The 12,201-nt window shown below is 44.8% G+C and overlaps 2 pseudogenes; one reads left to right on the forward strand and one right to left on the reverse strand.

Moving 5' to 3' along the window:
• Positions 1 to 5,012: 5,012 nt before the first annotated feature.
• Positions 5,013 to 9,423, reverse strand: LOC146716576 (neuroligin-2-like; annotated as a pseudogene).
• A 767-nt stretch (positions 9,424 to 10,190) lies between these two features.
• Positions 10,191 to 11,394, forward strand: LOC146716577 (uncharacterized; annotated as a pseudogene).
• The last annotated feature ends 807 nt before the right edge of the window (positions 11,395 to 12,201 follow it).

Genomic DNA, 12,201 nt, shown 5'->3' on the forward strand with positions numbered 1-12,201 from the left:
TCCCTTCTCACCAAAATTCCGGACCAGTACTCTGCACCCTGGGTACAGCTCTGCACCATGTGTTTTTCTGTCATAGAGCACTTTTCCCCGTCGACTCTCCTTACAGGCTGTCGCTGAGGCCAGTTTGTAAGCGTCCTTCATGCGAATCTTCCACTTCTCAGCATAGTCTTGATGAGAAGGGCTTTGGTCATTAGCTGTGAGACCAAAAATCATATCAATGGGGAGTTTGGGGTTTCTCCCAAACAAGAGGAAATAAGGTGCATATCCAGTAGCCTCGCTGCGCGTACAGTTGTACGCATGGACCACCTTTGCCAGGGATGCCTTCCAGTCTGCTTTTGCCCCCTCTGGGAGGTTCCGAAGCATGGCCAGCAGTGTCCTATTGAACCTTTCTACCTGACCATTTCCCTGGGGGTGGTATGGTGTGGTTCTGGACCCCTTGACTCCACTGTATCCCTCCAGCTTGGCAAAGAGTTTGTTTTCGAACTCTCTTCCCTGGTCATGATGGAGCCGTGTGGGAAAACCAAACTTCAACACAAAGTCTCCAAATATTTTCTCTGCCGCTGTTTTGGCACTTTTATCTCTGCAGGGATAAGCCTGAGCAAATCGTGTAAAGTGGTCCATGGCCACGAGGATATACTCATACCCTCCCTTACATTTCTCCAAATGTAGAAAATCAATGGAGACCAGTGTAACCAACTTTAAGGTATAAAGGTGAATTACAGCGCAATAATTACTTGGGCTCGTAATAAGACCCTGGCCAGAATCAGAAGACACCAAATTCGTATGGAGCCAAAGTATTGAGCAGCAATAATGACCTGGACACAATGTTAACTTTTGAGTAGCCACTCTTGTATTGTTACAAAGTATAACAGGTATTTGTCCAATTTGTACAGATAAAGTATAAAATAAAATAAATAGTGTGCACACTCAACAAAATAAAAGTACTCGTTGGGGCCCTTTAAGAATTTAGAGTTAAGCTGGCGATAGCCAACTTCAAAGGTCCTTGTGAATGTAACTGGAATGTATGAGTGTGTGGTGTGTATCTTCTTTGGGGTAGATCGTCCTCAAAGTGGTTGGCTCGCCATCTATCACAACCAGAATATCGTCCTGGTCCTTGGACTTTTCCGTCCTCTCCAAAAAACCTGACCTATAATCCAGGTCATAAAATGTACATTCTAATCAGTCTGTTTCAGATGCATTGTTTAAATAAAAATAAAAATAAGGATTAAAAGTGCTAAGTAGATAGATATATACATGAGTGCAGGTGGTGATCAGGGCCAAACATGGAATGATGCAGTGAACACAGCGTAGGGTCACGTGGTAGTGGTGGGAACAGTCATACGGTTATTGTTCATGTGTCCAACAGCAGAGGGGAAGAAACTGTTCTTATGGCGAGAGGTTCTGGTGCGAATGGACCGGAGCCTCCTGCCTGAGGGGAGCAGGTCAAACAGACTGTGTCCAGGGTGAGAAGGGTCAGCTGTGACTGAGCTGCACGCCCCAGTGTCCTGGAGGCGTACAGGTCCTGCAGAGATGGGAGTCTGCAGCCAATCACCTTCTCAGCAGAGCGCACAACATGCTGCAGTCTCTGTTTGTCCCTGATAGTGGCTCCAGCGTACCACACGGTGATGGAGGAGGTGAGGATGGACTCGATGATTGCAGTGTAGAATTGCATCATCGATCATATAATCCATTGTTTCAAATTAGACCTAAAACTCCCCCTTTTGACACATCTTCATGTGTCAAACAAAACCACAACTAGAAAATTAAAAGAAAAAGGTTCATCAGATCATTTCTCAGAAAACCTCAGCGATTCTCCTCTCGAGTATATTTGCTCCGGGCCTGCAAACCTGTGTTTAAATAATAAAATCAGTTTAATTATCATGTTCGATCTTTTCAGCTCCTGGCTCCACCCAGAGCCTGCATCCCCAGAACGACCTAGAAACAAAACCTGTATATTAGCATCAACTTCACATTTAAACTCAGTTCCCCCCCTGTCCTTCCCTCACTGTGATCCACTCTGTGCTATAAGAAACTAAACTTAAAACACAACAGTTATCAGTCATGTGCTTCATACAAAATGTGCGTATGTTTTAGTTTCACGTTGATCCTCTGAGTGTCATGGTACTTCTTTTAATCTGACTTTATCAAATCGAACCAAAATAGGTTTGCTGTCTTTACTTTGCTCGTTTCCCTCCAGCACCACCTCGTATCACCTGCCCTTTCCCTTGGACCAGTGTTTGTTGTTCCATAACTGGATTTGGAATGTGACAAGTCCACCAATCCCCTATATAACTCCTACATTTGGCTTTGGTTCTGTTTTCCTTCTATAAAATGTCATTGACTTCTACAGTGGCCTGCTTTGGTTAATGGTAACATCAGTAATATCAAACATTTTCTCCCCTTCAGCATTTGGCATTTTCCCAACAATATAATGTGACACCATCATCTAAACCCAGTCAATAAAACAACATTTTCTTAAAGCAAACATCAGCAACCCAAAATTAGCCGCCCAAGGGTGGAGTCTGCAGCTCCACTCTCATGTGAACCTTTCGGTCTCCCTCTCTCTCTCTTGTGCTCCTGCCAAAAGCAAAGCAAAGCATCCACCTTTTTCTTACCGGCGTCGTGAATTGTTTGTCAACATCTACTCATCCTAACGCTGGTCCAGTCTTTGTCACGGCTGCACAGCAGACAAGTGGAGCCTCACGCGCAAAGCATCAGAGTCTCCACCCTCATCAATATGAGCTCATTTATTTGTTCTTTCTTTTGTTTTTAGAAAAAGAGTTCTTTATGATCTTGGACTGGATTGACTCGCTGCAATCCTTTAGACAGGAACTCGCAGGTTCCCACAGGTGACCTTTCCCTCAGCCCATTGTAATCTGGAAAAGCTCACCTTATATTTGCTCTCACAACAATGTTTTACAGCGCTGTTAATTCAATCTTGCAGGCCTGCTTAGAACAAAGAAGGAGGAAAAGAGAGCTGATTATTAGCTCATCAGAGCACAAAACATCATCACCAAAGGGGGCGACACCTGACAGTTTTCTCTAAGTGCACTGTTACAGAAATAATGAGCCGCTCCTCGACATGTCCATGTTTAGTAAAACTCCCTCTATTGAAATAAGAAAACAAGCCAAAGCTAACTGACAGAATGAACCCATCACTAAAACAACAACCCCAAAAATCTTCATCACAGAAAAGTTTTGCTTACTAATCCAACAATATGTTGTGGGAATTAGAACTTTCCGGGTCATAAAGCTTTTGCCCGACTCTTGGCTTAACTAATACTGACATAGTCTGAAATCAGACTTAAAGTCACTCCCTCTGTTCATTTAGGATAAATGTATCTATATCTGATTTAGGCTAAGTGCCTTTTGTTTAGATGCTGGACTTCCAGACCAGCAGGTTTAGGGAAGTCTTTATGGGGTCACACTCTGACCCCCCCCCCCCCCCCCCCCACCACACACAGACACACACACACACACACGCACGCACACACAGGCAACGTACTCTTTGTTTGTATGTAGACGTCATATGTTAATGAACGTCATATGTATATTCATGTAACCTCAATAAAAGAGCAGTGTTACGGGGGAGCGGACGAGAGCAACTGGGGTGAAGCGAAGGAACGGCGTTTGTCCGGTTCTCTCCCGTGCACGGGAAACATGAAGAACTTTGCCTACTCGTGTCTTGCTTTGCTATGTAATTAAATTGTCCTTAACGTTCCAACGAATAGGTTTATGCTACAAACCTATCACTGAGGTTAACTACACAACCCCTCGCCACCTCCTTATACACAGGAGTGAGTACAAAAGGGTTCGTACGGACGCATCAGCCGGCCGTCCTTCTGCTCGACACTGTTAGCTGAAAGATGATCGGATCATCCTCTGTCCTGTATTTAAGGCTGAGAGTCTTTGTCCAGTCTCTTTTCCACAGCTACTGTCCACAGCACTGATCCACCTGCAGCACAGCCCCACTCAGTTGTTTTATGATTTACATTGTGCACGTTTCCCTTCCACTGAGCTTACAAAACCTCTGACAGGAGAAGTCAGGCATGTGTTTCCCCCACCTCCCCTTTTAGGCAGTAATAAAATAGAAAACAAACAATCAAACAGGCTAAAGCTAGAGCACAAGCAAAGACAGCACCGGTGACTAAGTTCTCCCATACTGGACGTACGCTACCACGTGGGCTCAAACAGCAGCACATCAGCTCAGTTTACATACTGTTCACATCTTCATCAGAGGGTCAGCAGGGAGCGCTGCTGAGCTGCAGTGGTCTCCACCAGAGTGACGGAGCAGGAATCACAAACAGCACAAACCCACCGTGTTGTTTCCACCCTGTTCAGGAGATCTGAGCCCCCATCCCTTTTTTTCATGTTGCAGCTCTGCACTGCAGGCCCTGAACGCCTCCCGGTTACCCTCAGTGTGCTTAGAGTTTAATTTACAACCGACGCTCACAGATCATCTGCAGGCAGGTGAACGAACCCTTAATGTGAGGATAATAGCAGAGCTGAACTGAGGTCAGAAATAGTCAGGAACGGTGTCGACACAGTGAAGTCAGCTGTTTGGGAATTTGTCTGATTATCAGTTTGGGGGGCGGCGGTGTTAAATAACAAAGGCGGTGTAGGATGGAGAGAGGAGGAGGGAGGGAGCAGTGATGATATGAAGTCAGAATACACATGTGGCAGACATAAGGGGGTCAGACAGGAGCAGCATCAGTCTCTGCTCTGTTTTGTTAATAACGTAGAAAAATAATTTTGTACAATCAAGCTACATCGACGGACGCTTTACCTCACGTACCCTAAAATGAAAAAGTAGTGACAGTAAGATGGAGGCTGCACATGACACCATGACTGAGTTCACAGCTGTTGCTTTGATTCTAACGTTTAAGACTTTTGGCATCGACTCCGTTTTAATAAATGAGTGCTGGGAGGCGTCGTTTGACTTCAGGAGCTCCTGCAATGCTCCTGCGATGCTCCTGCGATGCTCCTGCGATGCTCCTGCGATGCTCCTGCGATGCTCCTGCGATGCTCTTACTCTGCGGGAGAAAACCAAAAACCAAAAGTAGCAAACATGGAGCGATATGACTCGTTTAGATTTTGGGAAACGTGCATCGACAGGTACAGTGTCCTTTTCCCCGCGTCTTTAAAAATAATTCATGCATAGATCCCCCACTGAGAAAACCCTTTTATATACTTTCTCCTTTGTACACATTTTATATAGAACTATATATAATATCATTTCTCTATATCTATATTTTCAGAAAAATTCTTTCCACACAATAAAAAACAACAATTAAACAAATGCTTCAAACAAAACAACAAAAAGAGAGAAGATGGAAGAAAGAAAATCACGACTGAGGCCAGTTTGGCACTTTGTCATGAGAACATGACAGAACTCTGTTAGTTGACGGTAAATAGCGAAACTCTATTTTTCTTTCGTTTTTCTTCTCCCTCGATGAGAAATGAAACACAGCAGTACTTACTTGGCACCTAAAAATGCTGGTCGAATGAAAGATATCAGTGTTTTCATAGTTATATGTTTAGTGTACGCCTCCCCCTCCAGACTGCTCAGCAGATCGGGAATTTTTAGAGAAGAGCAGGAGGGAGGCGTGTCAAATGAGAGGAAGAGAGCAGTAATAAAACACGGATGTAGAAAAGAGAAGCATAATGTGCACATAACACACAGGAGATGGAAAAAGAGATGACGCCAACGTAAAAAAGAGAAAACAGCGAGGAGCGAGAGAGCATTCGTCCCTTTGACAAATGTTGGAGGTCTTGAGCCTGGAAACAGCAGACCGTCTTTGAAAACAGTATCTTTGAAAGATCTGAGTCACCCACCCCAAACTGCTCATCTGCTGCTGGACACTTCAGTTGCACCTCCACATGCCACCAGTGGAGGGAGCTGCCAAGTTTCACAGCACATGACGCAGCAGGTGTAGTTGCTTTTGGAGAAAGAAGAGAATAAGAGGACAGAACGAAGGCCCACGTCTAGAGGCCTCCCTTCCAGAGCGGTAGCAGAGCCAGTGTTCCTGGTCCCTAGGTGGCGCTGTGTCGGGCCTGTCCCTACTATACCCTGGTGGTGGAGTGGGGGTTAGGGCAGGGTGTTGTTGTGGCCAGTGGAGGGGAATGTGTTGAAGGCGTGAAGAGGCTGCATGCTGGTGATGGTGCTGGGGATCACGGTGATGGTGTTTGGCTTCATCAGCGGCACGTTGTCGGGGGCGCGGCGCAGCGCCAGGGTGTAGTCGGGAGGGCAGGCGGGCCGCAGGATGTCGTGGGGTCGCAGGGGCTCCATGTCGTGGTGAGCGTCGTGCTCCCAGTCCTTCATCTGCAGGGACATGATCTCCTCCTCCTGGCTGTGAGCCAGGTCGTTGGCGGGGCCGCCCCGCTGAGGGGACAGCCGGTGCCGGCGCATCTCGTGCCGCTTGTCACGCTTGTAGTAAAGGGCGGCGAAGGCCAGGATGTTGAGGAAGAAGAGCGACGCTCCAACTGCAACTGTCACGCTCAGTTCGGTGGAGTAGTCGCGGGTGTGTCTGGGAAAGAGGTCCTGGGGCGGGCGCGCTGAGCCCTCGGGCTCAGGATCTGATGGGAAGGTAGGGTAAGGATGACGAGTGGTTCGAGGAACGTTGTTTCTGGGCCTCATGGTGCCGGGGTCACGGCCTGCGGGGGAGCGCGTAGTGGTGGGAAAGAGTACGTCGTGCAGGCTGTGAAGATGAGGGACTAATTCCAGCCAAAAGGCCACTTTGTTAGCTCTGTAGTTGTCTCTGACACGAGGTTTCAAACCGATGTGAAGGTACTGCTTGTCCTTCCAGTTGAACTTGGTCCAGATGACCTCCTCGAAGCGGTTGGGCTTGGTATGAATGAACTCGGTGTCCTGAGGGACGGGCAGGTTGGGGTCCCTGGTGGAGCATAAAGGTTAAACGTTTCAGTTCAAAGTTATATTCAGTCTCCATTATAAGTAACATGTGGCATCAATACACTGAATACAGACAGGAAGCCCATTCTCTGTGCAACCTTTAAACTATCTAAGACCAACCGGCTGCTCTGGGATCTGGATGCTTTTGGTGAACCAGTATGTTCAATTCTTCAAAGCCACACGGGAATTAAACTAGCAACCTAGATTCAAGTATTCAACATGACTAGAAGGCTATCAGTGAACATACAGTAACGTGTACAGTTTACACTACTGTGACATGAGGCCTACCCAGTCTTTGCGAAGTTAGTCCAGTAAGTCATGACCACAGCGCTCAGCATCACATCGTTCTTGGAGAAGTTGCACGGGAGCAGGTCCGTGGCACCGATCATCGGTACGCCGAACACGTAAGGTATCTCGTCTCCGTGCGCGGCGTCGGCACTCGGGCCGCGTCTCGGTGTGGCAGTGGTGGTAGAACGTGTAAAAGTAAACTGGGGACTGAAACTCAGCATGGAGTTTGGCAGTGGCCACAGCTGGTGCCACCCACTGGTGGTCCGTAAACAGGGCCAACAGAGTCTTCCGCCGCATGTCGCCGTTGTCCCTGTTCGCCCAGTCTGTGTACATGAACTTAATGGTCTCCCTCAGGATGTCTTTGCCTGGTGAAGAAGCACAGGAGGGGACAAAAGGAGGGGGAAGAAAGATAAAAGTGAAAACTGCTAAGAGTAAAGTAACAGCAGTGCAAGACATTTTTTAAGAGATCGGTCTGATCAACAGATATGAAACCAAAGCAAATGTTGGTGAGATGAACCAAGAGCCAGGAAGCGAGTGAGAAATCTAGAGAGGAAAAAAAGTCTTTCAGATAACAGAAGGAGTGACAGGCAGCAGAGAGGAAGCATGACTGCATTATCCAAACATGTCTGTACTGTGACTGTGGTCCGGCTGTGAGGGGTTCGCAGGCCGATCTGTCAGAAACACCGACACTGAGATTGGGAGCCCACTACCTGGGGGATGATAGCATTACTGCCCACAGAGCCTCAAAGGTTAAGGCGCAGACACGCCGTGATGTGGATGAGTGGCTCTCTTTAGCACGCTTGTCTTGTTTGATGCACTTCACTGGGCTCACATGTTACTGATTCCATTCTTTACTCGCATGTTTTAAACGCTTAAAGCACTTTCACAGCTTTTTATATTCTTTTGAAAATTCATGTGAACTCAAGCTGTCAGAATTGTAATGTAAGCTTTGATAATTGTCCACATTTGTCATTTTGACGATTATCCATTTATTTTAATGAATACAGCAAACAGAAAAAAACGAACAAATCAACAAACGCGGCTCCTAATGAGACAAAACCTGATGATGCTGCAAAATGCAGTTAAGTGAGAGGAGGCTGTAAAATGGAATAACTGAAAAAGTGGCAGTGTACAGAGGTGGCGTCCTCACCCTCTGGGTAGCCATAGAGGTTGTCAACAAAGTTGGAGATGGTGTAGTCGAACGCCGCAGCTGAGATGCCGTCGTTGTCCTCACTGTCGTCCACAAACTTCAGCCCCTCTCCCTGGTTCACTCCTATCAAGATGTCATAGTTTAGGAGCTCCCCCTGGTGGAGCAAATAAGGAAGAACATGCTGAGTGCTGGGACAGAGCCTGTGTGCATCACAAGTCTACAACAGGAAGTGCAGCTGAAGCACAGCTTTGTGAATTGGCAGCATTTCATTTCCCAGTAAACAAAATAAAGATTTGCTGTTGCCATGAAATTCCTACTATAAACTGTAAATACTGCAATATATGCAGGGTTCATACACATTTTTAGGGTCAAATTCAAGCACTTTTTAAGCACATTCAAGGTCAATTTTCAAGCTTTTCCAGCACATTACCAAAAAAGAAGCATGTTTCACTTTGCATCACCTCAGTAAGACCTTGTAAAAATTTAAACAAATCATCTGAGGTCAATTTAAATGTCTTTTGTTCCCCTTTTGTTAAAAGAGCAGCACACAAAAATACAGAAAAAGGAAACGGTTGCCTTACATGCATATAGTGTACAAACTCAAAAAAACACATTCCTCTTAAAAATGCGCAAATGTGAACAAATCAACTTGTTAGAGATCTTCATCTCCACTGTAAATAAACAACAAGCCAGAAAACAAGAAAACTGCACCAAACACCACAAACACCAACAAATTAATGTCCTCTCATCAGACATTGAAGCTTCTTTCCTGTGTGACATAAAAAATAAGAGACAGATGTTTGTTTGTTTTTTTAACTAGTTAAGCACCCACGTTCAGTCATCCACCCATTCACGCACACATTCACACACTGGTGATGTAGCTACAGCCACCCTGGGGCGCCACCAGGCCCTCTGACCACCACCAGTAGGCAACGGGTGAAGTGTCTTGCCGGGTGAAGTGTCTTGCCGGGTGAAGTGTCTTGCCCAAGGACACAACGACCGAGACTGTCCAAGCCGGGGCTCGATTACAAGGCGAACTCCTAACTCTTGAGCCACGATCGCCCAGTGGGGACATGGGGACATTTCAATTTCCAGCAGGAAGCTCCCCCTTTTTGTTAAACCCTTTAGATCAGGGGTCGGCAACCTGCGGCTCTTTAGTCCTTATAGTGCGGCTCCGCGTGGTTTGGGAAAATAAATTAGCTGAAGTGTATTTTATTTATGTTAGTTCTTTTTTTAACTTGTAGTTCTAAATTGGAAGATTATTGTGATTTTGCAATATACAAATAAAATTATATTTTCTTATTTTTTCATCGCTCACAATAAGTGTCACACTCGCGGAAGCCGGTGTACCCGGCGAAACGCCGTGCATTTATCGAGCCTTTCAACCCCAGATAGGCCAATTATGGCTCTTTGGCTCTTTGGGTCTTAAAGGTTGCTGACCCCTGCTTTAGATGAACAGAGTTTTTTAATTAAATACATAATCTTTAATAAATGTTCTCTTTTATAAAAAGTAGGATAATTAAAAAAACTTTTATTATACCTCTATTGAGTAGAAAAAAAACTGTCTTGTTTTCTGTCGTCTGTTATATAATATTAGGGATGTTTGTGACAATTAATTTCTTAATCGGCTGGACTAACCAATAGTCCACAACCAGGAAACACTGAAATTTTAAGTTAAGTTTGAAAACAGTTTAAAAAAAAATACCCCATTCCAAAATGTCTTGTGACAATCTCATTGGCTTAGTGAGTGATGATGTCATAGATCTTAAGAATCTTAAGTCCTTTGATGTTTTTCCTTAAGTAGGGGTGAGAAACAGCAAGTTTTAGTTCGTTTCAGCAGCATCTGTGTTTGCAGCCTACAAAACGTTCACCACAAGCTCTTCAAAGTCATCGTATAGAAACTCCAACATGTTTCCAAGAAAAAAACAACCAATTCAAAAAGATTACGCCGCCTCTCCTTCCTGGCGTGGCCGGCCAATTTCCCCAAATGGCGTCTCATCCTTCCAAAGGGTGTTAGAGGAGAGTAGGAAGGAAAACTACCTTCTCCAGAAAAAAATGCAACAAATTGAAGAAGACAAACTTCAACTGGAGGACAAATGTAGACAAATGGAAGCCCAAAATAAAGAGCTGGAAGAAAGACAACAGCGCCAGCCGGACATAAAAATTATTAATGAGGGCTGGGGAATCAAGTTTGCTCAGAGCCGAGAGCAGATTGTGCACCTCATTAAAGAAAACAGGCAAAAGAGTGCAGAACTAAAAGAAATGACCAACCAGCTCCAAGACAAGAAAACGATGACTGATAAGATACAACGGGATCTCCAATACATGGACCGAAAAAATCGGCTCCTCCAAAGACAGCTCCATGAAGCTGTGGAAGAAAAGAATAAATTCCTCCAACAGAAGGAAGAGCAGGACAAAAAGCAACGAGACATGCAGCACGGACTGAAGAGCATGCAGGAAAAATACCGCATGCTGAAAGAAAGCCTGGATGAAACACTGCGCCAAAATAAAGACCTTCTTCAACAGAAAGATCAACAGCAAGAAAGACTGAAAGAAGGAAAACGTATCGTCCAGGACTTTGAGTCTAAAAATCTAAAACTGCAAGAGTTTTGTAATCAGCTGGAGGACAAAGCAACTAAAGTGGAAGAAGAAAAGGACAAACTGGAGAAACGCTGCTCACAGATGCAGAGAAGGATCGATCAGATAGCGAGAAACAACTCCGAGCTCGTTAAGGGGATTTTGGTGGAATTCAATAACTTGAAGCGTGAAAACACTCAAATGCAGGCGCAAAAACAACAAGAAGACAAAATACATGAAGACCTGCAGCTCACGCTCCAAGAAATCCAGAAAAGAAACGAGCAGTTAGAAGACAAGCACAAAGAGGTCCAACAGAGAAATGCAGACATGCACAAGGACAAGCTGATACAGGAGGCAACATCCAAACAACTCAAAGACAAGCTTGAAGAACAACAAGCAACATTGGAAGAGGTGGAACAAAGATGTGAGAAACTTGAAGAACAAAACGCAGAAACCATCGATGAGCTGAGAAATCTCATCCTGGAGAAAAAAGCGCTCGTGGAAAAGTCCATGAAAAAAAAGAAAAAATGGTTCCACTTGTTCCGGAGGAGAGACGCTACTGCTTCCTCACCTGATGTAGCCTCGTCTTGCTCCACCTCTGTTAACCCCCCCAACCAGTCCCGGCCGTTGACTGTCCCCTCCTGAGCCTGGTTCTGCCGGAGGTTCCTGCCCGTTTAAAGGCAGTTTTTCCTCCCCACTGTCGCCAACTGCTTGCTCAGAGGGGATTGTTGGGCTTTTCTCTCCTCTGCCTTGTTTCTTCATTTACTTGTTTAACTTTTTTCATTATTACTTCATTTTACCTTGTTTCTTCATTTACTTGCTTGTTTAACTTTTTTCAACTTATCTAAATAATAAACCAATTAAATTTATCCTTTGAGTATTTTTCATCTCATCTTTACAGAATCTTTCCAAAACATTTTCAAACATTCAGATCTGTCTTTTATTTTCTTCTTGAAGCCTCATAAATGGTGAACTAAAAACCCGGAACATGGTTTGAAACATAGTTTCAGCTGAAACTGGCATAACATGCTGTGTGTGTGTGTGTGTGTGTGTGTGTGTGTGTGTGTGTGTGTGTGTGTGTCAGGGTATCACTAGTTAGGTCATCATGTTTAGACTCATTCACTCCAAAATTATTTAGGCCAAATCTTTAAAACAGTGTCATTTCATACACATTTTCAATTCACTTCAATCGCACAAATGCAGAAATAATTATTTGCAGTATCTTATTTATTATGAGAATGTCATGCCTGATCATTTGTACCTACACCACCAAAAA

Source organism: Copadichromis virginalis, linkage group LG3 (assembly GCF_057382275.1).
Source record: "Copadichromis virginalis isolate Kocher_CV1m ecotype Utaka linkage group LG3, C_Virginalis_male_GT1.1, whole genome shotgun sequence".
Taxonomy (NCBI): Eukaryota; Metazoa; Chordata; class Actinopteri; order Cichliformes; family Cichlidae; genus Copadichromis; species Copadichromis virginalis.